This window comes from Callithrix jacchus, chromosome 4 (genome assembly GCF_049354715.1).
Source record: "Callithrix jacchus isolate 240 chromosome 4, calJac240_pri, whole genome shotgun sequence".
In the NCBI taxonomy this organism is placed as follows: Eukaryota; Metazoa; Chordata; class Mammalia; order Primates; family Cebidae; genus Callithrix; species Callithrix jacchus.
The window spans coordinates 50,015,501-50,042,138 of NC_133505.1; the positions used below are offsets into that span (position 1 = coordinate 50,015,501).

Here is a 26,638-nt window from a genome sequence, read left to right on the forward strand (position 1 = left end):
TGGCAGCTGTAAGCCAGCACTTTTCTTTTCAAAGCCTCTGAGTCTCTTTTCCCTCCTCCTTCTTCCTTCCCGCCTCCCCCCTCAACCCCCAAAAAAGGAGGATGCCCCTTCTGTTGAGTACACAGCCTGCAATTTTGCTGTCAAATCTCAGCCAGGAGGTCAGTGTTGTGACTGACTGTGTAAGGATCGCTCCCTTAAGGGTAATTACACTAAATTCCCCTCTGAAGGACAGCTCTCTCTGGATAGAATACAAGAAAACTCCGCATCCCCCATTCACGGAAATTCATGATTTCTGTGGCTGTCACTGGCACTCTGGCAGCAAGACACTTCGAGGTGCTCCAACCACTCGGAGGTGAGTCTGAAGACGGTGGCCGTGCAGGACCCAGGCCATGGGGGTGGGTGGCCAAGCAGCAAGATGAGGGGGATGGGGTTCAAAGGGACCCCTTTGGGGAGCTGGGGTCCTGGGTGGCCAAGCAGGAACTGGGCCACAGACAGGAACATCACCTGAGCTGGCCGTGCCCTGAACGAGGAATGCAAGGTCTCTCCACTGACATCCCCCCACCAGAGGATACCCTACACATGCACTCATTCCTTTGTTTAACAGGTTGCCTTAGAGCACCCACCACCTGCCCTGTACTGTACTAGGCACTAAAGGGGGACCCGTAATGGGGCAGCCACCCCCTCTGCAAAGAGCTGGAGCGCTCATAGGCAAAACAAAACACTGACACGTGAAAAGTGAATAAATATCCAAGTCTCCTCCATCCTCACATCATCCCCAGACCCTATCAGAGGAGCAACACCCTGACCCTTGTCCCCATCTGCCCTGAGGGAGGATAGCAGCTAGAGCTTTCAGGGCCGGCAGCCCCATACTTCCACCCTCCCCACCCTGGGGAAACCCTGGCAAGAGTTGGGGAGTCACTCACCCACAACAAACAGTTAAAAGGAAGAAAGCAGGTCTGGCGATATCAATGCACTTTGATAACAATAAACTCTGCTTTTAATTTATGCTAATGTGTAGGGCTGTGGTGACAGTAAGAACTAAATTACAGAGTGGCTTTCGAGCTGGTAATTATCCCTCCATTTTTCGCTGCTCTGGAAGATGGACACACAATTATGCTCTCTTGCTGTATATTAATACAGATTCTTGACATCTTCAGCAGACCTGGAGCTGTCATCGAGCTTTTTGTCTCCTTTAATTGAAAATTAATGGTTACTGGGTTGCCACGGAAACAGAGGCCACGGACGCCAATGGCGCTCACATCTCACCGCGGGACTGGCGGCATCAGGAGTCCGGAATGACCTTGAAAGTTAAAAGAAAAAAAAACTTAAAAAAGAAGGGGAGAGGAGGGGAGAGGAGGACAGGAGGGTGAGGGGGGGGTGTTCGTGTCAGAGCTGAGACAGAGAAGGAAAGGAGTGAAAATGGGGAAGAGGGAGAGAAAACAGAGGAAAAGAAGAGATTAAAAATCAAAAAGAAGAGAGGAAATTCCAGGAGGTTGGGAGTGCAGATGATGGGGGGAAAATTAAATGCGTAAGTTTTACCTCTCAGCTTTTGCCTCTTACCTCTCGTGCTCTTGCTTGCTTTCTCTCTCTCTGTGTGTGTCTCTCTCTCTCTCTCTTTTTTCTTGAGATGGAGTTTCACACTCCTGTTGCCCAGGCCAGAGTGCGGTGGCATGATCTCGGCTCACTGCAACCTCTGCCTCCCGGGTTCAAGCGATTCCCCTGCCTCAGCCTCCTGAGTAGCTGGGACTACAGGCGTGTGCCACCATGCCCGGCTAATTTTTTGTAATTTTAGTAGAGATGGGCGTTCACTGTGTTAGCCAGGGTGGTCTTGATCTCCTGACCTCGTGATCTGCCCATCTTGGCCTCTCAAAGTGCTGGGATTACAGGTCTGGCACTCTTTCTCTTTTTTTTAAAGACCCACTGAAACAGGGAACTGGATCTCCACCTCAAACTCCATGATTCAACAAATCTGTTTCGGTCAGAACATCAGCATCTGCTGAGGGTCCCCATGAGAAAGAGACAAAGGCTCCTTTGGTGTCATGAGAGGTGGCAGGCAGAGCAGGGGCAGGGGTGAGGTATGCCACGTGGGCATTTCCCAGGAGCCAAGTGGGCTGTGTTGGCAGCAGTGGGGGCCAGGCAGGGGGCCACTGCATGGGGAGCTGCGAGCTGCCACAATATTGCTCCAGCAATCATGGGCAGGTGAGAGGGCTCTGTCTGCTGGGCCTTCAGCTTGAAGACACAACAAAAGAACTCAAAAGAGTCAGAGATGGCGGGGCATGAAGTGGGAGGGTCCAGGCAAGGTTCAGTGTTTGCCTGGGAAGATAAGAGATACAGGAAGGCCGTTCAGTGACCCTCTGGGATGGCCAGTGGCTCTGGGCTTGGGAAGGTGTTTTTCTAGGAGAAGTTAGCAGGCCGAGCATAAAGGCACTGGGGACCCCTGAGTGTTCTAGCAGGGAAGGTGGTCTCTTTCCTCATCAGCCCACCTTCCCAATTCCTCAGCCCAGGGAACCTGCTCTAGAAAAGCAATCCAATTCAACCATTACTGGATGCCTACAGTGAACCAGCAGCCAAGCTAGACTGTGGGGTCACAAAGATGAATCAGACATAGATCCTGCCCAGACAGGTTCAAAATTGCAGCTGGGAGTAGACAGACAGGAACAGACAATTGGAAAGTGAGCAATCCCGTCAAAGATTTATCTGCAAGGTTGTTCATCTCAGTGTTATTTAGAATAGCAAAAATCTAGAAATGGATGGATGGCCAGCAGGTGATGACTGATAAAATGATATGCTTTATACCCAAAGATGGAGCACTAGACACTCATTTTAAATTATGTTGGAGAGAATATTTAGTGACCTGGGGGAAGGGTTCTTGACAGTTTATTTAATTAAAAAAATCAGTTTACACAGTGGTGATGTATTCATGATTCCATGATCTTGTTCTAAACTTTTAACGACATGTGTACATTAAGCATGCCATGCTGTAATAAAAAGTTACATATATGTGTATGTAAATGTGTGTGTGTGTATTTGTGAATATGTGTGTATGTGTATGAGTGTAACCACGTGAGCGTGTGTAAATGTGTGTATGAGAGCCAGCTTAAAAAAACTAGGAGAGGCCAGGCACAGTGGCTCGTGCCTGTAATCCCAGCAGTTTGGGAGGCCGAGGCGGGCGGACTACCTGAGGTCAGGAGTTCAAGACCAGCCTGGCCAACATGGTGAAACCCTGTCTCTAAAAATGCAAAAATTAGCCGGGCGTGTTGTTTGGTGCCTGTAATCCCAGCTACTCAGGAGGCTGAGGCAGGAGAATTCCTTGCAGTGAGCCGAGACTATTCCACTGCACTCCAGCCTGAGCAACAGAGAGAGACTCTATATCAAAAAAAAAAAAAGAAAGAAAACAAAAGAAAAACTAGGAGATACACTAAAATCATACCATGTTTATCTCTGCATGGGAAGATGATGGCTGATCTATATTTTGTTTTGTATACTTTTCTGTATTTTCTATTTTTTTTTGAAGAATAAATATACATAACTTTTATTAACAGAAAAAAAAGAAAAGGTGTTTTTAAAATTTGCTTTTCTGGAACCAGGCCCCTGGAGATAAAGTCCTCACACACGTCTGCAGGGACTGGGCCCCCTTGCCCAAAGCTTTCCCCTAGAAATCAGACCCAGCAGACCTTTTCTCCAATTACAAGAACCCCATCCCAGGCTCCCATACCCACCCCCCCAACACTCTTCCCATCCCCAGCCTGCTGGCCAGGGTGTCCAGAGATAGGGTGATAGGCTGAGGACACACAAGCAGAGTTGCAGGGTTGCAGGGTGGGCCAGGGAAGCAGCCCCTGCAGCCTGGGACGTGGATGCCAGGAGCTCCTTCTCTTTGGTTTCTGGGTGGACCTTTATGTAAGGTAGCGCCACAACCTTCGGCATCATATTTGGACTCGCATGCAGGCCACCAGCTACTCAAGGGCTAAGAAAGGGTCTCATTCATTAGGGCCCCAGTAGCTGGCTGGAGCTCAGCAACTCTTTGTTAAGTTGAATATCAACAGTGGATATTTATAGAGCAACTACTCATCATTACAACTCTAGGGTAGATATTACTATTTCATTTCACAGACCTGGCAGCTAAGGCCCAGAGAGGCTGATTCACTTGCTCCAAGGCACACAGATGATTAATTGCAGAGCTGGAATCCAAGCCCAGGGGCGATCTTCCTCCAGGCTTGTATATGCCTGTTTCTTCCCTTGCCAGCTCCAGAGAACCCAGGTACAAGTGGAGTCTCCCTAAATGGCTAGAGTTTCTGGAATAAATATCATTCTGGGAAGATCACCATGAAAAATGGCATCTTTTCATGGTCTTAGCGCCCCTGGCCTGCCCTTGGCAGGTCTGGAAGAGTTACCCCCAGTTAAAGTAGGAACTTTGGAGAAAGGCTGGCTGGGAGGGGGTTTCTAGGATGCATCCTAGAAAATGCATCCTTTCTGCCTCTTACCAGACACATCCTTAACTCACTCTCCTGGCAAACGGGAGCTCTATTCCATACCCCCAATTCATTTCTCTACCCCTGCCCAGTCTCGGCCTCCAAAATCAGATTTCCACACCCCTTCCCCCAGGAAGCCTTCAGGCAAGCCACTTCAAATTGCCACATTTATTCCTATACTCTGTCCCAATAATAAATAAAGCTACCCTTTGGTATATATCCTCTGTCCTCCATGGCAGGCCCTATGCCAAGCACTGTGCACGTGTCCACTCCCTCCACCTTCCTGACAAGTTTGTAAGGAGGGGCTATGATTTTATTCCATTGAGGAATAGAGAGTTACCCAGCTCACCCAATGTGACACGGCAAATCAGTGACAGCCAAAAGTTGACCCCATGCAGTCTGAAACCAGAAGCCACATTCTTCACTACCACACCAGTGGCAATGCAAGGGCTTGAGGTTTCCCTGGACCTGGTCATCCAGTGCCCACTTGGCTGGGCTCTTGTGACACGTTGATGATGAGGCAGGTTGGGTGATAGTCTTTCCCCAGAATGGGGGATCTTAACATTTGTAAATAGATGGAAACAGGCTCAGCTCCTCTCTGGATGTAGACTGCATCTGCTTCATTGATCTGGGAGCCTTCCAGGGTAAGGCCAATTCTGTTCTCACTGGTCCTGCCACCCACATTCAGGACACGAAAGAGGGTTCCGCGGTTGGGGTCTCAGGGGTGACTGGCTGCTCCACTGGCTGGCGTACCGACTGTAGGGACAGGTATAGGGAAAGGGTCTCAGGTAAGGACCCCGTCCCTGACTGAGCTCAGGGACGGGGTCCTTACCTGAGACCCTAGACCCAGAGGAGCCCTGACTTTCTCTTCCCTCCACCTCCCTCCAACCCCCTACCTGCCCTTCTCCACCTCTGCCCTGTCCTTCCCTCCACCTCCCCACCCCACCCCTGCCCACTTCCCTCCCCGCCCACTTTCCCAGAGCCAGAACAAACAAGAAGACAAACCCAGCCTGGGCAGCAGCAGCGGTGGCAGCGCAGGGAGCAGGGAACTTGCCTTCATTTCCCCGGCTTCCCTGATCCCGACCTTAATCCCCGCTCAGCATCCTGTCAGCCGGGTTGTTCTCAAGCTGACATTGCTGCAGGCGCCTTCTCGGCAGCCTTTCCTCAGATCTGCCTCCTCCGGGGACTTCTAAAGAGAAGCCTGAGGTTTCTCTGTTACAGCCGGCTTCACTCGCTGCCCTCAAGCAAAGCCTGGGCTCCCAGGGGGCTGCAGGGAGAGGGGGCTGAGCGGGGGCAGTGCCAGGCCTGACGTTTTGGAGGAAGAGAGGAGAATGGAGGTGGCTGGACCCCAGAGGCTTCCACAGTGGGGGTCAGGCCTGGGGCAGGAGCCCAGCCAGCGCTGTGGGTCTGCTCAAAGCAGGGAGGGACTTGCTCAGGTGTGTGGGCCTGAGAAACATAGGGGAAACTGAGGCTGGAGCCCAGGGAATTCAGGCTGGCTCTAGTTCTGGCTGTGGAGGAAGCCAAGGGGTCTGCGAGTTTCTGAGCCTGCAGGGAGAGCACAGCACAGAGTGAGTTTGGAGAGAGGGGCAGCTGGAGCCTGCACTGAGTGTGTGTGAAAGAAAACACAGACATACACATTCATCAGTGGACGTGCTGAACACCTGCTGGGTCCTGGGAGCCAGACGGGAAGGCAGCCTGGTGAGGGGGACGGAGTGAGCTCCGCAACAGATGGATCCCCACCCCCGCTCTGCTGTGGAGTTGCTGTGTGGCCTCAGACCAGTCACTTGGCTTTTCTGAGGCCCAGTTTTCTCATCTGTAAGTTCTGTGGTGGGAAGGGGGAAGTAATCGCGTCCCTGCAGGATCAATGTGAAGTTTAGAGTGTTTTTTGTTTGTTTGTTTTTTCCGAGACAGAGTCTCACTGTGTCACCAGGCTGGAGTGCAGTGGTGTGATCTTGGAAGCTCTACCTCCTGGGTTCAAGCAATTCTCCTGCCTTGGCCTCCTGAGTAGCTGGGACTACAGGGATCCCCCACCATGCCCAGCTAATTTTTGTATTTTTAGTAGAGACAGGGTTTCACCATGTTGGCCAGGATGGTCTCAATCACTCAACCTCATGATCGGCCTGCCTTGGCCTCCCAAAGTGCTGGGATTACAGGCGTGAGCCACCGCGCCTGGCCACAATGTGACGTTTAAAGTCAGTGTGTGCAGAGCACCTAGGTTGCTGATGATTTTTGTCATTCATGTCACTGTCCACAGGGACATTAGAGTCTGAAGCTTTGTCTGGGTTTTCATAAATGGAACTCTGTGTGAATGGGAGTCGAATGAGGGCACATGTGTGTGCAAGTGAGCAAGTGAGTATCCATGTGGGGGTCTGGGCAAGACCCCCATGAAGCTGCTGTAAGTCCCTACATCTGAAATCAGACTCAGACTGCAGCCTGACAAACATCTGGGACCATAGATCTGGCCAGTTCTGCCATCCCTGCACACCCCCACCCTCCGGTTGTGACACACCCATTCTGCCAAGGGGACAGCGAGGGAAGAGGCTCCTGGAAGCCCAAGATAGGTGCTCCTTAAGCTCCTCTCACCTTTCAGCTCCTTCTTTGGGGACTCCCCCAAAGCCATAAGTGCTCCAGGAACTGAACTAGAAGGGAGTGCCTGAGAACCCAGGTGCTCAGCTTCCTGGGAGAGAGCTCAGGCTGCAAGCTGGTGGGCTTGGTGAGAGTCTATAGGGTCCCAAAGACAGAGGGGTTGAGTGGCAGAGAGGGTGCCTCTCCATCCACCTTTCCATTCCGGAGTGGGAGGGAGGGAGTGCTGAGAGGGGGCGACAAAGCAGCGTCTAGATTCAGTCCCTCTACCTCCCCAGTAGGGCCTCTCCTTGGATCAGTTAAAAAAAAAAAGCACTTCTTCCTGTTGCCAGGGTTGGCATAGCTGGGTAGCCCTAGGCAAGTCACTAAACCTCTCTGACCCTTGCTGTCCTTATCGGTAAAATGGGAATAGTATTACCTGTTGGTGTTGTGGTGCAGTAAGGAAAGCAAAGCAGAACGTGCAAAGCACTGAAAACAATGCCTGGCACGTGGTAAGTGCTCCAAGGTGTGCACGACATCCCAGCTGACAGAGTTTCGACTCGGGCTGTGGCGGGTGTGTCTGTATGAGGATTACTTGGTAATAAGAAGTAGAATGTTGACAGTGTTTTAGGTTCCAAAAATGTATATGAATGTCAAAAAGTCAAAGCAGCCAGGTAAAACTGTCATGTAACAGCCAGGCACAGTGGCATGCACCTGTAGTCCCAGCCACTCAGAAGGCTGAGGCAGGAGAATCACTTGAGCCCAAGAATTGGAGGCTGCAGTGCGCTCTGACTTGATCGCGCCACTGCATTCCAGCCTGAGGCTCATACCAAGACCCCGTTTCTCAAAAACAAAAACACAAAGCAAAACGAAAAGTGTCATGTAACAGCTTGGCACATACAGGTATTAGTAAACTCTCATTTCCTCCCTCCCTTCCTTCGGACCAATGCATTTTATCATTCTCTAACCAAATCATTCCCACTCCTTGGGGGAAGTCAAATTCCCTCCTGACCTAACCATGAGGCCTGCATCTCACCTCGGTGTGTTGGGGCAGGAGGGTTGCCTCCAGGGCCCACACAGGACACTGTTGTCTCCCAGTCTTTGGGAAACTACTGGTCTGAGAACTCTCAGGAACTTGTGAACCATGCTGATTCCTGCCCCGCCGACTTGCCGAATCAACACCAGGTAGAGGAGCCCGGGAATCCGCATTTAATAAACTCCCTTGTGAATGTGACACCCACTAAATTTGAAAACTGCCTCCTTAGCACTTTTTCTCTTTGCCCTAGGCTCATATGTGCTCTTGCCTGTCAGACTGTGTTTAAAGTCCTTGTCTTGGGAAGGTGGCTGCTTCACCCCCCAGTCAGGAGATTCCTGTGGGACACTCCCTGCAAGAATCCCGAGGCCACTGGGCAGGATTCTGTCCTGCACCTTAATCCCATGGCACCTGCATACGTTCATCCCTCACAGTCTGCAGGAGTTGGGGCTTCTGGGTCCATCTTCCATAGGGATGCTACATTCCTCAAAGGCTGGAACCTCTGGGTCCCCCGAGCAGGTGGCCTGGGATACAACCGGGACTCCCTGTCAATGACAGACATTATCTCCTGCCCTGGCATTCAAAGAGACAGGCTCAGGTGGGGGCAGGTGCCCCTTCCCCTGCTTCTTCCTTCTCTGGTCTGTCACCCAAAGGAGGCTCACCTTAGTGTTTAGGAAAGGGTGGAGGAGGAGACACTTCTCAGACCTCTGATGACTCACCTTTCCCCAAATTCCAACCCCCAGACCCTTATAACTACTCCCATCCACCTTAACATGAGTGAGGTTGACCAGAGCCCTACCAAGGGAGGCACCTTGGGTGTGTGAGGCTCTTCTGGACTCAGAGGCCTGAGTGTGAAGTCCTGGCTCTCATCAGCCAGTTACATAGACCACGGCAAGCCCTCCTCCAGTTCTCTCACTTGGGAAGCAGCCATTAAAAGTTGTAAGGCCTCGGCCAGGTACGGTGGCTTAGGCCTGTAATCCCAGCACTTTGGGAGGCTGAGGCAGGCAGATCACGAGGTCAAGAGATCAAGACCATCCTGGCCAACGTGGTGAAACCCCATCTCTACTAAAAATACAAAAAAATTAGCTGGGTGTGGTGGCACACGCCTGTAGTCCCAGCTACTCGGGAGGCTGAGGCAGGAGAATTGCTTGAACCTGGGAGGCGGAGGTTGCAGTGAGCCGAGGTTGCGCCACTGCACTCCAGCCTGGCGGCTGGTGACAGATGAGACTCTGTCTCAAAAAAAAAAAAAAAAAAAGTTGTAAGGCCTCAGAGAGACCACGGGATGAACGTGTAAAGTGAACACAATGTATGGATTTTTTATTTTATTTTATAGAATTAATCTTTTTGCATCCTCCCCCAACAACAGGTGCAGGCTACCTAGGAAGCCCCTTGTCCAACTGCCTCCTCTCTGGGAGTCCCAGCCTCGAGCTGTCTGGCTCTAAAAACAAGCCCATCTGTTTGGGAGGTTTCAGAGGCAGCTGGGAGGGGCCCCCAACCACCCCAGCTCATTCCAAATAGGTGGTGTGGGAGAACCCCGTCTAAGGCAGCCTCGAGCCAGGATGTCCGCCCCAGAGTTGTCAGCAGAGGCGAGGAGAGGAGGCACCAGGGGAGAGGACTCTGGGAGCCAGATCCTGAAACTCCTATGGGCGTGAGACCAGAAACCCAAACCCTGCCACCCCCCACCCCCACCCCTCAAGCCACCGTCCGGAAAAAATAAACTATTTCCTGCAACCAGCTCCGAAACAAAGTCTGTGAATGCACAGTGACACATGTTACATAAATAGAAGCCACAGAGGGGAAAAGCCTGTTTTCTCTTTCATTATTTATCACTCTCTAACCATCTCCAGCTGGGTGAGTAAACAGGCGCATTGGCCCATAATGAGGAACAGACTGCTGCCGTGGGTCTGCCGGAGGGGCGCGTGTGTGAGCGTGAGAGAGTGTGGATGTGTCTGTCTGTCTGTCGGTCTGCCCCTGAGAGGGAAGTGTGGGAGCCTGAAAAAGCAGAAGGCTTGTGAGGGCACCGGATTCCAGAAGACAAGGGGGGAGCCACCTGGGCCCCTCCCCACCCACTGGGGTGGGACAGAGCCAGTCTGCTGCCTCCTCGCCATGAGGGTTGGTGGGGAGACCGGCAAGCTGGGCGGAGGAGTCAGAGGGGAGAGACTGTGTGGGTGGGGGAGGATGTGAGATGCATGAGCCAAGTGCGAGGCTGCAAATGTGCCGGGTCTCTAAGCGTGACCTCTACAGAGTGGCCTCTGGGAGTGAGGCAGGGGCAGGAGGGCGTGCAAAGGGGTGTGACTGTAGGGAGTGTGTAGGGCTGTATGTAAGACTGGGAAACTAAATGAGTGTGTGTGTGATGACCTTGCTGTGTGTGAGTATGTACATGCGTGTGGTGGGACTGTGGGAGTGTCTGATCCTGAAAGTATATACGGGAGGGGGTGTGAGTTTTGTGACTCTGGGAATGTGTGTTTATATCTACGTCACTATGCCACTATGATCTGTGCATGTGAGATTTTATGGCCGTAGGTGGTGTTTTGAGTTGAATTGTGCCCCTCCCACAAAAAGATATATTGAAGTCCTAACCCCTAGCACCTCAGAATATGATTTTATTTGGAACCAGTATCATGGCAGATGTGATCAGTTAGGATGAGTCCCACTGGAAAAGAGTGGCCTTCATGCAATATGACTGGTGTCCTTATAAGATGCTCATGTGAAGAAGACACAAAGAGAGATGAAGGCAGAGGCTGGAGTGAGGCTCCTCCAGACCAGAGAAGACCTGGGGCTACCAGAAGCAAAAGCAAGGAAAGGCCCTTCCCCGCAAGTCTCAGAAGGAAACTTACTTTTGGACTGTGGCCTCCAAAACTGTGATACAATAAATTCCTGTTGTTTAAAGCTACCCAGGGTGTGATACTTTGTTATGGCAGTCCCAAGAAACTGATACAGGTATGTATGAACATGTTGTGCATATGAATGTGTTATGTGAACTTGAAAATACGTGAAAAAATGTGTGAAACTGGCTGGGTGCGGTGGCTCACACCTGTAATCCCAGCACTTTGGGAGGCCAAGGCGGTCGGATCTCCTGAGGTCAGGAGTTTGAGGCCAGGCTGGTCAACATGGTGAAACCCCATCTCTACTAAATACAAAAACTGGCTGGGCGAGGTGGCTCACTCCTGTAATCCCAGTGCTTTGGGAGGTCAAGGTGGGTAGATCACAAGGTCAGGAGATTGAGGCCATCTGGCCAACGTGGTGAAACCTCACAGGGCTGCCAGAGGGGTGCGTGTGTGAGCCCTAAAAATACAAAAATTAGCCAAGCACGGTGGTGCACGCCTGTAATCCCAGCCTTGGAGTGGGTGTTCAGTTTGAAAATCTCCATAAGGCTATCTTCATCACCCTTACAGTACTTGAGGACTAAGGAGTAAGTCAGAAAAGCACTTCTGTCAGCATGGACATACTACAACATGAGCCACAAATGGGAGCTAATGCTTGTCTTCAATGAACTTATAACAAAATGGACAGACATGGTATCTGAAGCACCGTAGAGAGATAGGCCGAAAGTAGCAGAGGTATAAGGGAAAGAACTTCAGGAAATCTGAGTTCAATGCCCGGGTCTGTCACTTAATCAAGGTATGGCCTTAAATTGGTCATTTACCTTGAGTATCATTTCCTCTTCAATAAAATGTGGAGAGAGAAAAAAGAAATCTAAGTCTGCTGTTACAACTTGTCAACAGTATATGACTCTTACGAGATGAGAGATGGTTCTGAGCAACGAAAGGCCTTGTGGGCAACACTCCTGTTAAGCCACTAGTCTCTAAATTCCCGCTTCCCTGTGAAGTTCTAGACTGTTAAACACAAATCTTCCTGTCTTGCTTCACACAGTTCCTTAAAGTCAGTTTTGAACATTGGTCATAGAGTCTTCATATTTCAGTATTTGGTGGTCCTGTGGCTTATACATAACTTTGTAAAAAGAAAAAAAAATTTCTGATGCTTTGAATATAGTTTTGAAAGGAGTTTTGACTTTTTTCTCCTCATTCATTTCAGTATAGAGTGCACTATTTCACAACACAATTTTTGTGAAGGCCAAGGCAGGATAATTGCTTGAACCCGGGAGGTGGAGGTTGCAGTGAGCTGAGATCATGCCACTGCACTCCAGCCTGGTGACAGAGTGAGACTCCATCTCAAAAAAAAAAAAAAAAAAAAAAATTAGCCAGGCATGGTGGTGCACCAGCTACTCCAGAGGCTGAGGTAGGAGAATTACTGGAATCCAGTAGTTAGAGGCTGCAGTGACTGAGATTATGCCACTGCACTCCATCCTGGGCAACAGAGCAAGACTCCATCTCAAAAAAAAAAAAGTGAAAAACCAAGAGAATGTGCATGTATGTGAGTGTGAGATGGTGGTAGTGAAGATAAAGGTGACTATGTGGGTGTGAAAAAGTATGTGAGACAGGGAATGTGTGAAATGTGTATATGTGTGTACCAGCACACAGATGCTCAGTACCTACAAATCATCATCCTGGAAAGGAACTCAGCATACATCCTTCACATCTGATTGCCTCTACCCACCCTCCCTGACCTTGCACAACCCCTACCTGAGGCCAGGCAAGCCTGAAGGCAGGCTGCCCATAACCTGCCCACAGGATATAGGAGGCAGGCTTGCTCCTCAGGGACCCAGATGAGGCCAGGCCAGAAAAATCTCATATGCACAGGCCATGCTGCCATAGTGACACAGATATAAACATACCTTCCCAGAGTCACAAGTCACTTGAAGGCTGCAAGCAGTGACGTATGGGGCCAAAATCACTGGTGTGGGCCTGGACATTATTACCAGAAATCTGATTTTTATTTTTGTTTGTTTGTTTTTTGAGACAGTCTTGCTCTGTCACCCAGGCTGAAGTGTAGTGGTGAGATCTTGGTTCACGAGAACCTCCGCCTCCTGGGCTTAAGTGATTTTTCCACCTCAGCCTCCTGAGTATCTGGGGCTATAGGCACATACCACCACACCTGGCTAATTTTTGTATTTTTTGTTGAAAAGGGGTCTCACGGCCAGACATAGTGGCTCACGCATGTAATCCCAGTACTTTGGGAGGCCGAGGCAGGGGGATCACCTGAGGTCAGGAGTTCAAGACCAGCCTGGCCAACATGGTGAAACCCTGCTTCTATAAAAATCAAAAATTAGCCAGGCATGATGCCTATAATTCCAGGTTCTTGGGAGACTGAGAAGGAGAATCACTTGAGCCTGGGAGGTGGAGGTTGCAGTCAGCTGAGATCATGCCATTGCACTCCAGCCTGGGCAACAGAGCGAGACTCTGTCTCAAAAAAAAAAAAAAAAAAAAAGAAAGAAAGAAAGAGAAGGGGTCTCACTATGTTGCCCAGGCAGGTCTCAAGCAATCCTCCTGCCTTGGCCTCCCAAAGTGCTGGGATTATAGGTGTGAGCCACCCGCCCATACCTGATTTCTTTCTAGTTGCTATGCTGGTATCCCCAGTCCTGTATAGGGAGTTACAGGGAGACAGGCCTATGCTCAGAGATTCCTGAAGCCACACTGGGTTCCTACGCACCATGCTGACCAGCCCCATTCCTGGAGACCACTGGATATCACAGAGCCAGCTGGATACTTAGCCTCCCAGGCCATGTTCAGATCAGCCTGTACCCCCCTGTTGGCTCAGCCTCTGTCTTCCAACCAGGAGACACCATAATTGTTCAATTACTCATCAAAGCACATGTTCCACGGCCCATGCCTTAGCATCCTCAAAGGTGTCCCAGAGAGGCTTTGCTCTGAAACCTCAGGCAAGCCACTTTTCTCTGAGCCTCATTTTCCTCTCTGAAAAGTACACAACCACCCTTGTCCCACCCACCTTCATAGAATTGTCAGGATTAAGGGGCTCAGTGGACATGAACTTGCCTAATAAAGAAATGCCTTATAATATGCCTCCCACAGACCTAGGGTGTCAGTATCATCTCCGGCATCAGCTTCCCACTGTCCCTTCCCTTAGCTCCGTACTGCTTTCATTTAATTCAGGAGTCTGCAAACTGTGGCTCACAGACCAAATCCTGCCCGGTTTTGTATGCTCTGTTAGCTAAGAGTGCTTTTCATAGATGAACACTGGTGGTCGATTTGATCATAGGGATCATTAACTCTGAACCCCAACCAAGCAAAATGTTATTCCCTTTTCCCAAATCTCATTCTTCTCATTAGTAGACCTGTATTACCAAAAAAAAGAAAATATTCAATTATTATTGACATTGTAATTTCATCAATAAAACTTTGTGGAAATTTGTTTTTTCTCTTGCTATGTAAATCCCTGCGTGATAGTCTCAATTTTGTCTCTTAGCCTGCAAGGCTTAAAATACAGCAAAATTTGCTGGTCTTTGCCTTCACTGCCCAACTCTGCCATTGTCACACAAAAACAGCCACAGATGATACATAAGCAAATGAGTGCAGCTGTGCTCCAATACAACTTTATTTACAGATACAAGTGGTAGGCAGGATTTGGCCATCATCCACCAACCCCGGAAGCAGAACACTATAAGTCCTTGGCCATTTTGATGGGTTTGGAGAAGGGCAAGTAAATCCTTAGTCAGGTCCAAATAAGCCAAGTGTTGGCTTGAACAATTCACTGGACTGAATTGGGCAGGATGTGAGTCTGAAACTGATGGGACTCTCTCCAAGGACTCTAAGAATAAAGCCCACCCAGGAGAAGGCAGAGTTAAGCAAGGGGAGAACCCAACAGCATCGTTGTAAGCCTCTGGATCACACATCATCTGCACCAAGTCCTGCTCCCTTGACTTTCAGGTACAAGAGCCAGTCAATTTTCATTGTTATTTAAACTCATTTGAAGTGGATTTTCTGATGTTTGCACTGATACAAGCATACAAAAGAAGAGTGTCTAATCCAGCCTGGGGCATTCAGGGAAGACTTCCAAGAAGAGGTGCCATCTTTTCTCCCATGTGCTTTCACTGCTGACTAAGACCCAGCTTAGTCAGCAGTGAAAGCACATGGGAGAAAAATATTCCAGGCACAGGGCATAGTATAAGAGGAAGCCCAGCTACATGGACATGCCACAAGTCCCAGGTGGCAGAGCTGGGAGGAGCCAGGGATAGAATCAGAGGTTCAAGAAAGGATACCTTGTGTACTGTGCACCCAGCCAAGGTGCTTGAATTTTGAATGCATCTTAAACAGGGCATGACAAGTTCCGGTTGGAATTTTATTTATTTATTTATTTTTGTAAAGATGGGGTTTTGCCATGTCGTCCAGGCTGCTCTCAAACTCCTGGCCTCAAGCGATCCATCTGCCTCAGCCTCCCAAAGTGCTGGGATTACAGGCGTGAGCCACCACATCCAGCCTGGGCTGGCATGTTAGATAGAACTTTTTCACCACTGTGGAGGATGCACTGAAGGGAGGCTCCAGAATGGGATAAGGCTGGAAGTGGGGAGGCCAGCTGGGAGGCTATTTGAATACTCCAGATGGGAGATGATGAGGGTCCTGCCCTGACAAATGGTGGGGGCAGAGTGGAGGTAAAGAGGAGGGAATGACTCTGAGAAATGCCTTGGAAGCCACAGGACTTGGAGAGTGGATGTGAAGAGGAAGGGATAAGAAGAACCAAGGGACGATTCTAGTTTCTGGAGTGACTGGGTACATATGGTGCCACCAATGGGGAGAAGATGCAGAGTTGGAGCATGTTACGGATACAGAAGACGGCTTGGGCTGGGAACACGTTGCGTGTGCCATCCCTGGAGGCCCACAGATATGGGCATGGGATCCAGGTCCCACCCGGATAGTGCTGAGAGTCACCAACTCATGGGTGGTGGATAAAACCATAAGAGTAGATGGGCTTGTCCAAGAGCACAGATGATGAGGAGAGCAGTGGGGCAACCCCCAGTGCTTCAGATAGGACAGCGGGAGAGGAGATGAGCACACAAAATCAGGAAAAGGAAAAGTTAAGCAGGAGAACAGAAGGGCAGAGTGTGCAGGCTCTGGCGCCCTGCCCATCTCTCTCTGTTCGCCTCGAAAGGTAGAAGGCTGCTTACTGCCAACACCTGCTCTTTGCCTAAGGGTTTTTTCCTGGCCATGGAAACACCCTTGGCTCCAACCCAGAGCAAGCCGGAAGTGCTGGAGAGTGAATGTGCCTGGAAGGAGGCCATAGCCCATGGTGAAGGGGAAGTTGGTGGGTGAGCACCCTAGGACCTGCACCGGTGGGCTGGCCTGTGTGTGGTGTGTGTCACACATGCTCAAGTCCCCAGTGAGACTGCACTCCTCTTGCTGACAGTGGGATAACACTCCCTTCATTGGCTGCTTTCCCTTCCTTCTCCCTGCCCTGCTCCCCCACTGGTATTTCTGGGACCACCTCCCAAATAAACCACTTATGCTTGAATCACTGGCTGAGAGTCTGCTTCAGGGAGAACCTAAACTAAGACAAAGGTGTCATGAAAACCAAAAAGTAGAAAACAGGAAGGTGTTCTCACCAGGTAACTTTTGTTTCTGAAGGGATCATCAGGTCTTTCCTGCCCTGAGGGGCCCACCTCCACTCTCAGGAAAGACGCAGGCCAATTTCTTGTCTGGTCTCAAGGTTCTCAGCAGGGGACTTTCCACATTCCCAGGCTGAGCAGACTCCAACATCAAGAAATGGTTTCGTAGTCCCAGCTATTCAGGGGCTAAGGCAGGAGGATCTCTTGAGCCCAGGAATCCGAGGCTGCAGTGAGCTGTGCTCATGTCATTGCACTCTAGCCTGAGTGTCAAAGTGAGATATGGACTCTAAACAAAACAAAAAAACCCACATACACACACACACAGAAAAAAATAAATCCTTTCCTGTCTCTCATCTCATTCCTTCTGTTGCAGGAGCTGCTGTGTACTGCAAATGCTCAGAAGGATTCCTCAGCCCGGAGCCCGCCCTCATGTTGTACCCCTGACCCTGTCCTCTTCTTTTCCAGCATTCCAGATGGCTTTCACTTCTTTCTAGTCATCATATCTCCAGCCCTGTAGGTGTTCTCCACTTCTCTTTCTGTCTGCAATCCAGGGACTGGCTATGACTCCCCACAGGGAGACAGGGGCTGGGTGGGCTGGAAATACTCCCAGTGTACCCCTGACCCACCCTGCTCCCCATCTCCTACCTCTCAAGGCAGCAAGCCAAGGGGAATTGCCTTGAACCATACTTCTTGAGAGGAAAAGAGGCCTTAAGAAGTCATATAGTAGAGCAATGAGGTGATCACTCTAGTGTGTAACAAGCCAGGGTATGAAGGCAGGCGCTGTACTAACATAATTGTGGAACCGTGTATGATTTCAACCTCTCTGAGCTTTAGTCTTGTCATTTATAGAATGAAGATAATAATAGCATCAACCTGACTTAGGCTGGGTTCCCACAGAAGCAGCCCTGAGACACTATTCCATTGCAAATGGTTGATTTAGGAGGTGAAGGAAATACCAGCAGACAAGTGGGAAAGTAAGACAAGGAAAAGAGGCAACAAAGTCTATGTTACCAAACCAGCTACAGGATGGGCTCAGTCCCACAAAGGAAACCCTGAGAGTATGCATAGAACACATGACTTGGAGATAATCCACACAGGGAGTGAGGGAGTAGGGGTATTGATACACCAATTCCCATCATTTATGGGTGGAGGGCTCCCCAAGGAAGTGTTAGTTCCCTGGCACTTCTAGTCTCCTCCACAGTGGAAAAGTGGGTTCTAATGCCCAAAGGAAACCCTTAAGCTAGGAAAGGCAGGCACTAGTGATTGGAAGCCTTAGGGGTGAAAAATCACAGTGCACCAGACAGGGCACCAACAAGTATCTGTTGCATCATCTCAGAGGACTGGCGGGAGGTGAAATGAGGTCATGCTTGGAGAGTGCTTACCACAGTGCCTGATGCATGGGTGCTTCTTCTTTAAGCAAGACCCAGCTTCATCTTTGTCTTTAGCTACCTGGCTCCAGGAACTTCCTTCTGCCTAACAACCTTGAGAGAGGTCCTGGGGACTGGAGAGCCACAGGTCAAGAGCAGAGGGGACTGGAGGAGAGAAGACCCTAGGGAACATGGTAAAGACCAGAAAGAAGAAAGGGTGCAGGAGAACCAAAAAGGAGGTGGGGCCTGGGCCCAGGCCTGGCATAGAATTACGAGGATCAGGAAATATGTGAGCCCCACTCCATGGACCCAGCCAGATGCCACACACAATAAGGGATGTATAAAGACTCCCTTATCTTCCCTTATTTCCTCCCTACATTCATTGCCTCTGACATTTGGAGCACTGCTTTCTCTTAAAAAAAAAAAAATATATATATATATATATATATATATATATATATATATATATATAACTGTTGTAGGAATCAGAGATACATATTAAAAGTGTCTGGTGGGCCAGGTGCAGTGGCTCACACCTGTAATCCCAGCACTTTGGGGGGTTGAGGAGGGTAGATCACCTGAGGTCAGGAGTTCAAGACCAGCCTGGCCAACATGGCAAAACTCCATCTCTACTAAAAACACAAAAATTAGTAGTGCATGGTGGTGGGCTCCTGTAATCCCAGCTACTCAGGAGGCTGAGGCAGAGGTTGCAGCGAGCTGAGATCGAGTCATTGCACTCCAGACCAGGTGACAAGAGCAACACTTCATCTCAAAAAAAAAAAAAAAAAAAAGTGCCTGGTAAACAGTTGATGCTCGACAGGTGGCAGCTGTTTTCAGTGTGAGGCTACCTGGGCTTTAACTTTCCTCCTTTACACCCCACCTCACCTTCCAGAACCAGCAGCTGAGACCCTAAACCCCAGGTCCAGGTTCCATGGTGAAGGAATGCATCCTCTGCCAAGAACAGAGCTCTGAAGCAAACTAAGTCAGCAAGCAGAAAGGGAGCCAGAGGAGAGATGAGAGGAATGGAAAGCACAGCCCTCTGGGAGAAGGGGATGGCTTTGAGGGAGTGAGAGTCTTCCTTCCAAGTACCCCCTTGACCCCAGTCAGCTCTTTTCTTGCAATGAAGACGCAGTTATGACCTGTGTTCTACAACATGCAGCAGATACCTATGAGGCACCAACTCGCCCTAAAGTGTTAGGCTGTGTTTGTTTTTTAAACTCTGCTCTAAAGTATCAAATTGTTATCAAATCAATATGCATTTACTGTGCAGCTACCTTGCAAAAGATATTAAGCTGGGTGCAATGAGAAATCTGCAAATAACTAAAACTGTAGGTCCCTAAACTAAAGAGTTTATTATCTAGTTGGAGAAATGAGGCGTAAAATGGCTAAACAGTTAACAAACAATACAGTGTGTTACAAGTTACTGGGAGCTTATTAAACAAGTTAGCCAACAACACATTGTAACATTGACAACACAGGAGTGCTAAAGATCATCTGGGAAGAGGCAGAAGTGGGCTGTAAGCAAGAAGGAATTACAGCAGCTAGAGTCTCTCCAATGCCTAAACTGAGAAGAATCCTACATGAGCCATACTCGTCTTCACCACGTCTCTGCCAGACTCTCATCTTTTTTCCCATCTGGAGTTGAATAAACTGAGGTTAAACCTTTTGCTTCAGGACTGTGGGCTAGAAAGTGACAGAATTGAGACTTAAACCCAAAAGTCTTCGAGTGGATGGAAGACATGGATAGCTCAAAAAAGTTGAGGAAGGCTTGGACGAGGTGGCTTGCACCTGCAATCCTAGCACTTTGGGAGGCCGAGGTGGGAGCATTATTTGAGTCCAGGAGTTTGAGATAAGCCTGCACAACAGAGAGACCCCTTCGCCACCCAAAAAAAAAAAAAAAAAAAAAAAACCCAGGCATGGTAGCTCAAACCTGTGGTCACAGTTCATCAGGAGGCTGAGGTGGCAGGATCACTTGAGCCCAGGAGCTTGATCACAGTGAGTTGTGATTGCACCACTGCACTCCAGCCTGGGCAAGAGAGCTGAGGCCCATCTCCAAAAGAAAAAAAAAAGATGAGGAAGAACTAAATGAAGGGGGAAGGAGTTCTTTTCTCTGTGCCCACTCCTGGGGCTTCTACCCTCCTGCATCCTCCACCCCATCCCCATCCCCATGTATCAATGACTGGGTGCAGTACATGGGGAAGGGATAAGGCACTGGGTCTGCTCTCTTGGCCCCTTCCCATGTGTCCTACTCTTTTACTGCACAGAAATCCCTCCACGTAGGGATCTCATTTGACCTAAAGATGCTGTCTTCCAATTAGTGGAAAATTGCTCACTGCTTGTCAAGCTATCGTTAATTTCCTGATCTTTAATGACTGATTTTCCACCAATCAGCCCAAAGTCCCATGCCCACCACTCTTTGGGCAAGGCCTGAGTCTCTGACCCCCTAAAAGTCCCTAAAAAGAACTGCAAACATCTCCCAGGGCCCAGGCCCCCAGTCAGCCTGGCACCGAGAAAGACAAACCGGCCTCATTCCAGTCCTGGAGGCCCTCTCCTCCACAGCCCCCTGCACAGCTCCCCACACTACCATGCTCATCTACTCAGGGCAGTATGGTAAACTGATAAGCCTCCCAAAGAGGTAGAAGCTCCCCTTAAAACCGAGAAAGCCAAAAGTGTGCCTTGAAGGTTCCTGACACAGTTCATTAAGATATCAACCCCTGGCACATATACACCATGGAATATTATGCAGCAATCAGAAATGATGAGTTTGTGTCGTTTGTAGGGACATGGATGAATCTGGAGAACATCATCCTCAGCAAACTGACACAAGAACAGAAAATGAAACACCGCATATTCTCACTCATAGGCGGGTGATGAAAAATGAGAACACATGGACACAGAAAGGGGAGTACTAAACACTGGGGTCTATTTGGGGGGAAAAGGGGAGGGCCAGTGGGAGGGGGAGGTGGGGAGGGATAGCCTGGGGAGAAAAGCCAAATGTGGGTGAAGGGGAGAAGAAAAGAAAGCACACTGCCATGTGTGTACCTACGCAACTGTCTTGCATGCTCTGCTCATGTACCCCAAAACCTATAATCCAATAAAAAATTAAAAAAAAAAAAAGATATCAACCCCTAATGAAACATATCTTTGTTTAAATCATCATTGATCTTGAGGAAGAGGAGCCTTTGTGGAAAAGAAAAAGGCTGTCCCTCTCCTATCCCTCCCTCACTTCCAATTGGCACAGATCCGAGGTCTTTCCCAGTCAGAAAGATTGGGAAGCAGGGAATGGAGGAATAGTGGGGAGATGGCAAGGGGATAAGATTCCAGAGTAGAGGAACCACAGTGGGGAAGGAGAGGCACAGTGGGAAGGGAGGTCACAAAAGGAAGCCTGCTGCAGCAAGGAGACCATAATAGCCAAACATCCACCACAATCTGTCCATCAGTGGGAAGCTGGGTAATAAAACAACACAGGGCACACTTATATGGTAGAATCCTCTCCAGCGGCCTCTTGTAAATGACCTAGAGACACACACAAAACATGCAACAAACGTGTAGACATCTCAGCAGCATGTAGTTCAGCAAAACACAAGTAAAAACAAGGAGCAGGCTACCTTTCATTTAATATTTTATTTTATTTTTTTCCAAGACAGAGTCTTGTTTTGTTACCCAGACTGGAGTGCAGTAAGGAGATCCCGGCTCACTGCAACCTCTGCCTCCCAGGTTCTTCAATCAATTCTCCTGCCTCGGCCTCCCAAGTAGCTGGGATTACAGGTGCACACCCCCACAGACAGCTAATTTTTGTATTTTTAGTAGAGACAGCGTTACCTTGTTGGTGAGGCTGGTCTTGAACTCTTGACCTCCGTGAGCTGCCTGCCTCGGCCTCCCAGAGTACTGGAATTACAGGTGTGAGCCACAGCACCCGGCCTCATTTAAAACTTTAATTGCTTGATACTTTACTATGCTACAAAAATGAATACAAATAAATAACTTAAACAAAAGAAAATGTTGAGATACCCAAGCAATACCAAAGGAGTAAGAGTAGAAACCTTACTTGGGAAGGCCTACTTCAGGAATCTACAAGGGAAGGATAGAGAATGGGAAAGAAGGACGGTCATGAAAAGGCCTATGTTAGCAATGATTTTTATGTGTCACATTTTAAAGCATAAAATGTATAGCTCAATTAAAGTTTACAAAGTGAACACATGCATGTAACCAACTCCCAAAAACCAAATTCAAAAAGACCCCCAGAAATCTCATGACCCTGTCGCACCCCCACTTAAAATGGCCATGCTCCTGAATTTTAATGCCATCAATTCATTAGCTCGGGTTTTGAATTTCAGATCAATGGAATCAGAATGTGTATTCTTTTGTGTCTGGCTTTTATGCTCAACGTTATATTTGTGAGATTCCTCCATGTTGTTGCACATGGCAATGGTTTATTCATTCTCATTGCCAAGTACTAGCCCACGGATGAGAAGACCAGGATTTAGTCACCTACTCCACTGTTGCCGACTACTGTGAATAGTCAGCACATGCGAATAGATGGCATAGCATTCTATGCCTTTTGGTGAACATATGTACATATGCATTTTTATGTACATATGTACATATGCATATATATACCTATACTTCGGAGTGGAGTTACTGTATTATGCTGATAAAGATTTTTTTCTTTTTGAGACCTAGGCTAGAGTGCAATGGTGCAATCTCAGCTTGCTGCCACCTCCACCTCTCTTGGTGGAGGTTCAAGCAATTCTCTTGCCTCAGCCTCCTGAGTAGCTGGGATTACAGGCATGCATTACCACACCTAGCTAATTTTGTATTTTTAGTAGAGATGGGGTTTCTTCATGTTGGTCAGGCTGGTCTCAAACTCCTGACCTCAAGTGATCTGCCCACCTCAGCCTCCCAAAGCGTTGGGATGACAGGCATGAGTCATTGCACCCAGCCTATGCTGATCAAATTTTATTCCCCGATAACTAAAAAATAGTTTTTGGCCGGGTGCAGTGGCTCACACATGTAATCCCAGTACTTTGGGAGGCCAAGGTGGGCAGACCACTTGACGTCAGGAGTTTGAGACCAGCCTGGCCAACATGGTGAAACCCATGTCTACTAAAAATACAAAAACTAGCAGGACATATAGTGCGCCTGTAGGCTCAGCTACTCTGAAGGCTGAGGCATGAGAATCACTTGAACCCAGGAGGCAGAGGTTGCAGTGAGCCGAAATCATGCCACTATACTCCAGCCTGGGCAACAGAGCGAGAATGTGTCAAAAAAAAAATGCTAAAAAATTATTTTTGAGAAAAGAGATTCAAGCACTCAGATGAACAGAAACATAAAATATCTGTGCTTAGCTGGGTTGGAACCATGGGAATGAGACAAATGTTTCTATATGCATATACCACTACCACCTCACCCCACCCCTGAGTGTGAGGCCTGCTGCTAGGAACAAGCTCATCCATCAACCCACTTCATCTCCACAATAGGGTGGCAGCTGACCTTGGGAAAGGGCATCTGCTTCAGAGCAGGAGACCTGGGAGCAAGTCCTTGCCACACCACTTCCTAGCTATGTGACCTGGGCAAGTCACCTGACCTCTCTTAGCTTCACCTGGAGAACAGTTACCATTGCTGGGGTAATAAGCTGAACAACACATTATCAGACTGCCTGGCACACAGCAAGCATTTAATAAGTGGCAACTCATGATTTGCAGCTTTGTGAGGTCAGCACTCCTCATTTTAAGTAGGACCCCGGAGCTCATCAAAGGGGAAATAAGTAATTATGGAAAGCATATGAGGAACAGGTTACCAGGCTAGAAGTTTTGCCCATCCTCCCTTCCAACCACCCAAGGAGACCTCCCAACCTCCCAATTGATGAGTGAGGAAACTGAGACTCAAGCGTCATGTAACTTGCCCAGGTCACACACTGGTTAAGTGACAGAGGCTGAAGTTCAACCCAACCCAAGGCTGCCTGACTCTAGCCCTTGTGCTCTTAATTATGGTCCCCCTAGAGAAGCCAAGTCATAAGCCTTGGTTCCTGCCACTGCCAGAGCACCTGCACCTGCCCTGAGTCCTATGAAGGAACAAGGACAGAAAGGGGACCCTCTTGCCTGCTCCCAGTCACTCCCACTTTGGAGTCAAGGGCTACTCTTTTCAACCTTCTTTTTTTTTTGAGACGGAGTTCGCTGTTGTTACCCAGACTGGAGTGCAATGTCACGATCTCGGCTCACCACAACCTCTGCCTTCTGGGTTCAAGCAATTCTCCTGCCTCAGCCTCCCAAGTAGCTGGGATTACAGGCGCGCACCACCATGCCCAGCTAATTTTTGTATTTTTTAGTAGAGACGGGGTTTGACCAGGATGGTCTCGATCTCTTGACCTCGTGAGCCACCCACCTCGGCCTCCCAAAGTGCTGGGATTTCAGGCGTGAGCCACCGCGTCAACCTTCTTAACAAAGCTCTTGCACCAGGAAGAAGGGCTTTGGACTAGTTTCTTTGATTTGGGGACATTTGTTCTGTATCTTTCTTTGGGGAGGTTTTGTTTTCCTCACTAAAATGTCCTTTAGGTCAAAAAACAAGACAGGGTCTTTTGATGCCTTGAGCCCTCCACTGTAGATCACAGGGTGCTGGGAACTGAACTGGCCTGGAGATGAGGGGTAAACGGAAAGGAAAGCAAAGCATTTCCCAGGGCAATCTCTCTGGGCAAGTGAGCCCATGTGTGAGGTACAAAGGCTGCTGCAGGAAGGGGATGGGAAAAGCATTCAGTGAACCAGCCAGAAAAGGGCTGGAGAAGCCCCTCAGAGGTCACCTCTTTCCATGCCCCCTTACAGAAATTCTCTCTTTCGTCTCCACAGTCCCTAGTTCTCGCCCCACCCTCAGCCTTTGCTGCAAGAAGGATGGGAAGGAGAACTGAGGATGTAGTCACTGGCCCAGCTGGTCTGACACAAGGACCTCCCATGGGGCTGTCCCTACACCATGACTTCCACCAGAGCTGGCCCTCGACAGAAGGTAAATTGGATGGTACTACCAAGGGCTTTCTCCTGGAATATCCTTCCCCTCAGCTAACCCACAAGCAGGCACTTTAGAAACCGCCATTAGCTTTTTTCCTGTCCTCACTGAAGTGACTCTAGTTGGAATCTGGCTCATCATTGACCAGCTGTGTAAGCCCTGGCAAGTGACTTGATCACTTTGTGCCTCAGTTTCCTCTTCTGTAAAATGGAGATAATAGAACTATCTCCCTCCTGGGGTTACTGTGAAGATTAAATGGCTGGTGGGTGGTGCGACTCAGATGTTAGCTGTTTTTTATTCTTATGGCTGTGGTTATCTCAGTTGCCACGCTGGAAAGGACACCACTTAGAGTCTTCCCTGCACAATTTCACACCTAGAAATCTGAAACACTGCAGCAGGACCTAAGTATGCCTGTTACACTTGCCCAACAGGGCAAATACATAAAATATGGACCCGTGTAGGTGTCACTAACATTACAGAAAAGGGTCGGAAGTGATGAAAAATAACCCAAGAGGGTGCCTCCTCTCTCAAGTCCCTCTTCTTTCAAGGGCCATTTGAAGGGCCAAGAAATCCCCTCCCCCCAGGCAACTAAGCATCCATCCTTGCAGCTCAGCCCCACCCCTCAGGCTTCCAGCTCCCACTCCACAGGGGCTCACATACTATGCTTGCCCCTTGTCCACCTGTCTGAGGATTCAGGGGCCAGGGTAGGCTTTCAGAGCCATTGTCTTCCTGCCCTGATTCCACAACAGAGTCCTCCCTTGGTCATGAGGACCTGGCATCACTGAGCTGGGTTGGGGCACTTCAGGAGAACCCCTGAGGCCTCCTTCACTTTTCCCCACCCCCAACACACGCAGACAGATGGGAGACATTTCCGGCGTGTGTTGGGGGGGGTGAGGGAGGACAGGTATTGAGATTTCCACGGGACTCTGAGTGGGGCGTCTGCTACCAACATAGCCCTCCCCCTTAGGCCATGGGCATTCCCTCGTCCGGACCTCCCTCTCCCATCCCCCATCACCACGACCACCCTCCAGTCCTCCTGGGCAAAAGTGATATTCAGAGATGCTGAGTTTTGTTTACAATCTAATTTGTCCGGATAATTGCCTCAACTTTGCACGTCACTTTGTCGCTGTGACTCCAGCCTTAGGCTCCTTCTTCACTGGTTCACAGAACACTTTACGGGAAATTCCCTTTCCGCAGAGGGAGGCAGTGCGCACCTGGGGTGACCGTTCACAAAGCCCTGAAGGGGCCTCGCCCCCCCCCCCGCCCCCGGCTCAGAAAGCCCATCCTCAGCCCCTACGCAGTGGGGAGCAGGAGGGAGGACAGGGAGGGCCCAGGCCGGTCCTTGGCTCCGTCTCTGGGCCCCCGGCCACTCCCCGCGCCGGGCGCAGACCGCTGGGAACCAGTGAACCGTGTGGGAGCAGGACTTGGCGGTACCTCCAGACTCCAGGGGTTGGCCAGGGTTTGCAAGCGCGCCGTAGAATTAGCCCGAGGCCAGCGTGAATCCCTGGGGTCCCTCCACCTACCACCTTTTTCAGATCTGCCGCCCCACGTCTTCTCCCCACGTTCCCATTTTTCCTACCCTAAAGTTTGGTGCACGTGGTCTTCTCTCGCTCTCAGCCGGCTGCCTGGCGGGGTGAAAGTTGCTGCACCTGCTTTAGGCGAATTATGGTAGCACTAGAAGTTGGTCTCCCCTCCCTTCGCCGCTCGCTCTCTTGCTCCCTCCTCCCTCGCGCTCCGCGCGCTCCCTCCTTCC

The 26,638-nt window shown here is 49.5% G+C and overlaps 1 long non-coding RNA gene across 2 annotated transcripts; it reads right to left on the reverse strand.

The window, feature by feature from the left end:
* Nucleotides 1-977: 977 nt before the first annotated feature.
* On the reverse strand, nt 978-26,631 carry LOC144582332 (uncharacterized). Of its 2 annotated transcripts, XR_013534809.1 has the most exons (4): nt 26,465-26,631; nt 4,819-5,225; nt 1,561-4,283; nt 978-1,300 (listed from the first exon to the last, which is right to left on the reverse strand). It is a non-coding gene; the product is annotated as an uncharacterized LOC144582332 (long non-coding RNA). The 2 variants fall into 2 exon arrangements; XR_013534807.1 differs by having other exon boundaries at nt 1,561-5,225.
* Nucleotides 26,632-26,638: the final 7 nt, after the last annotated feature.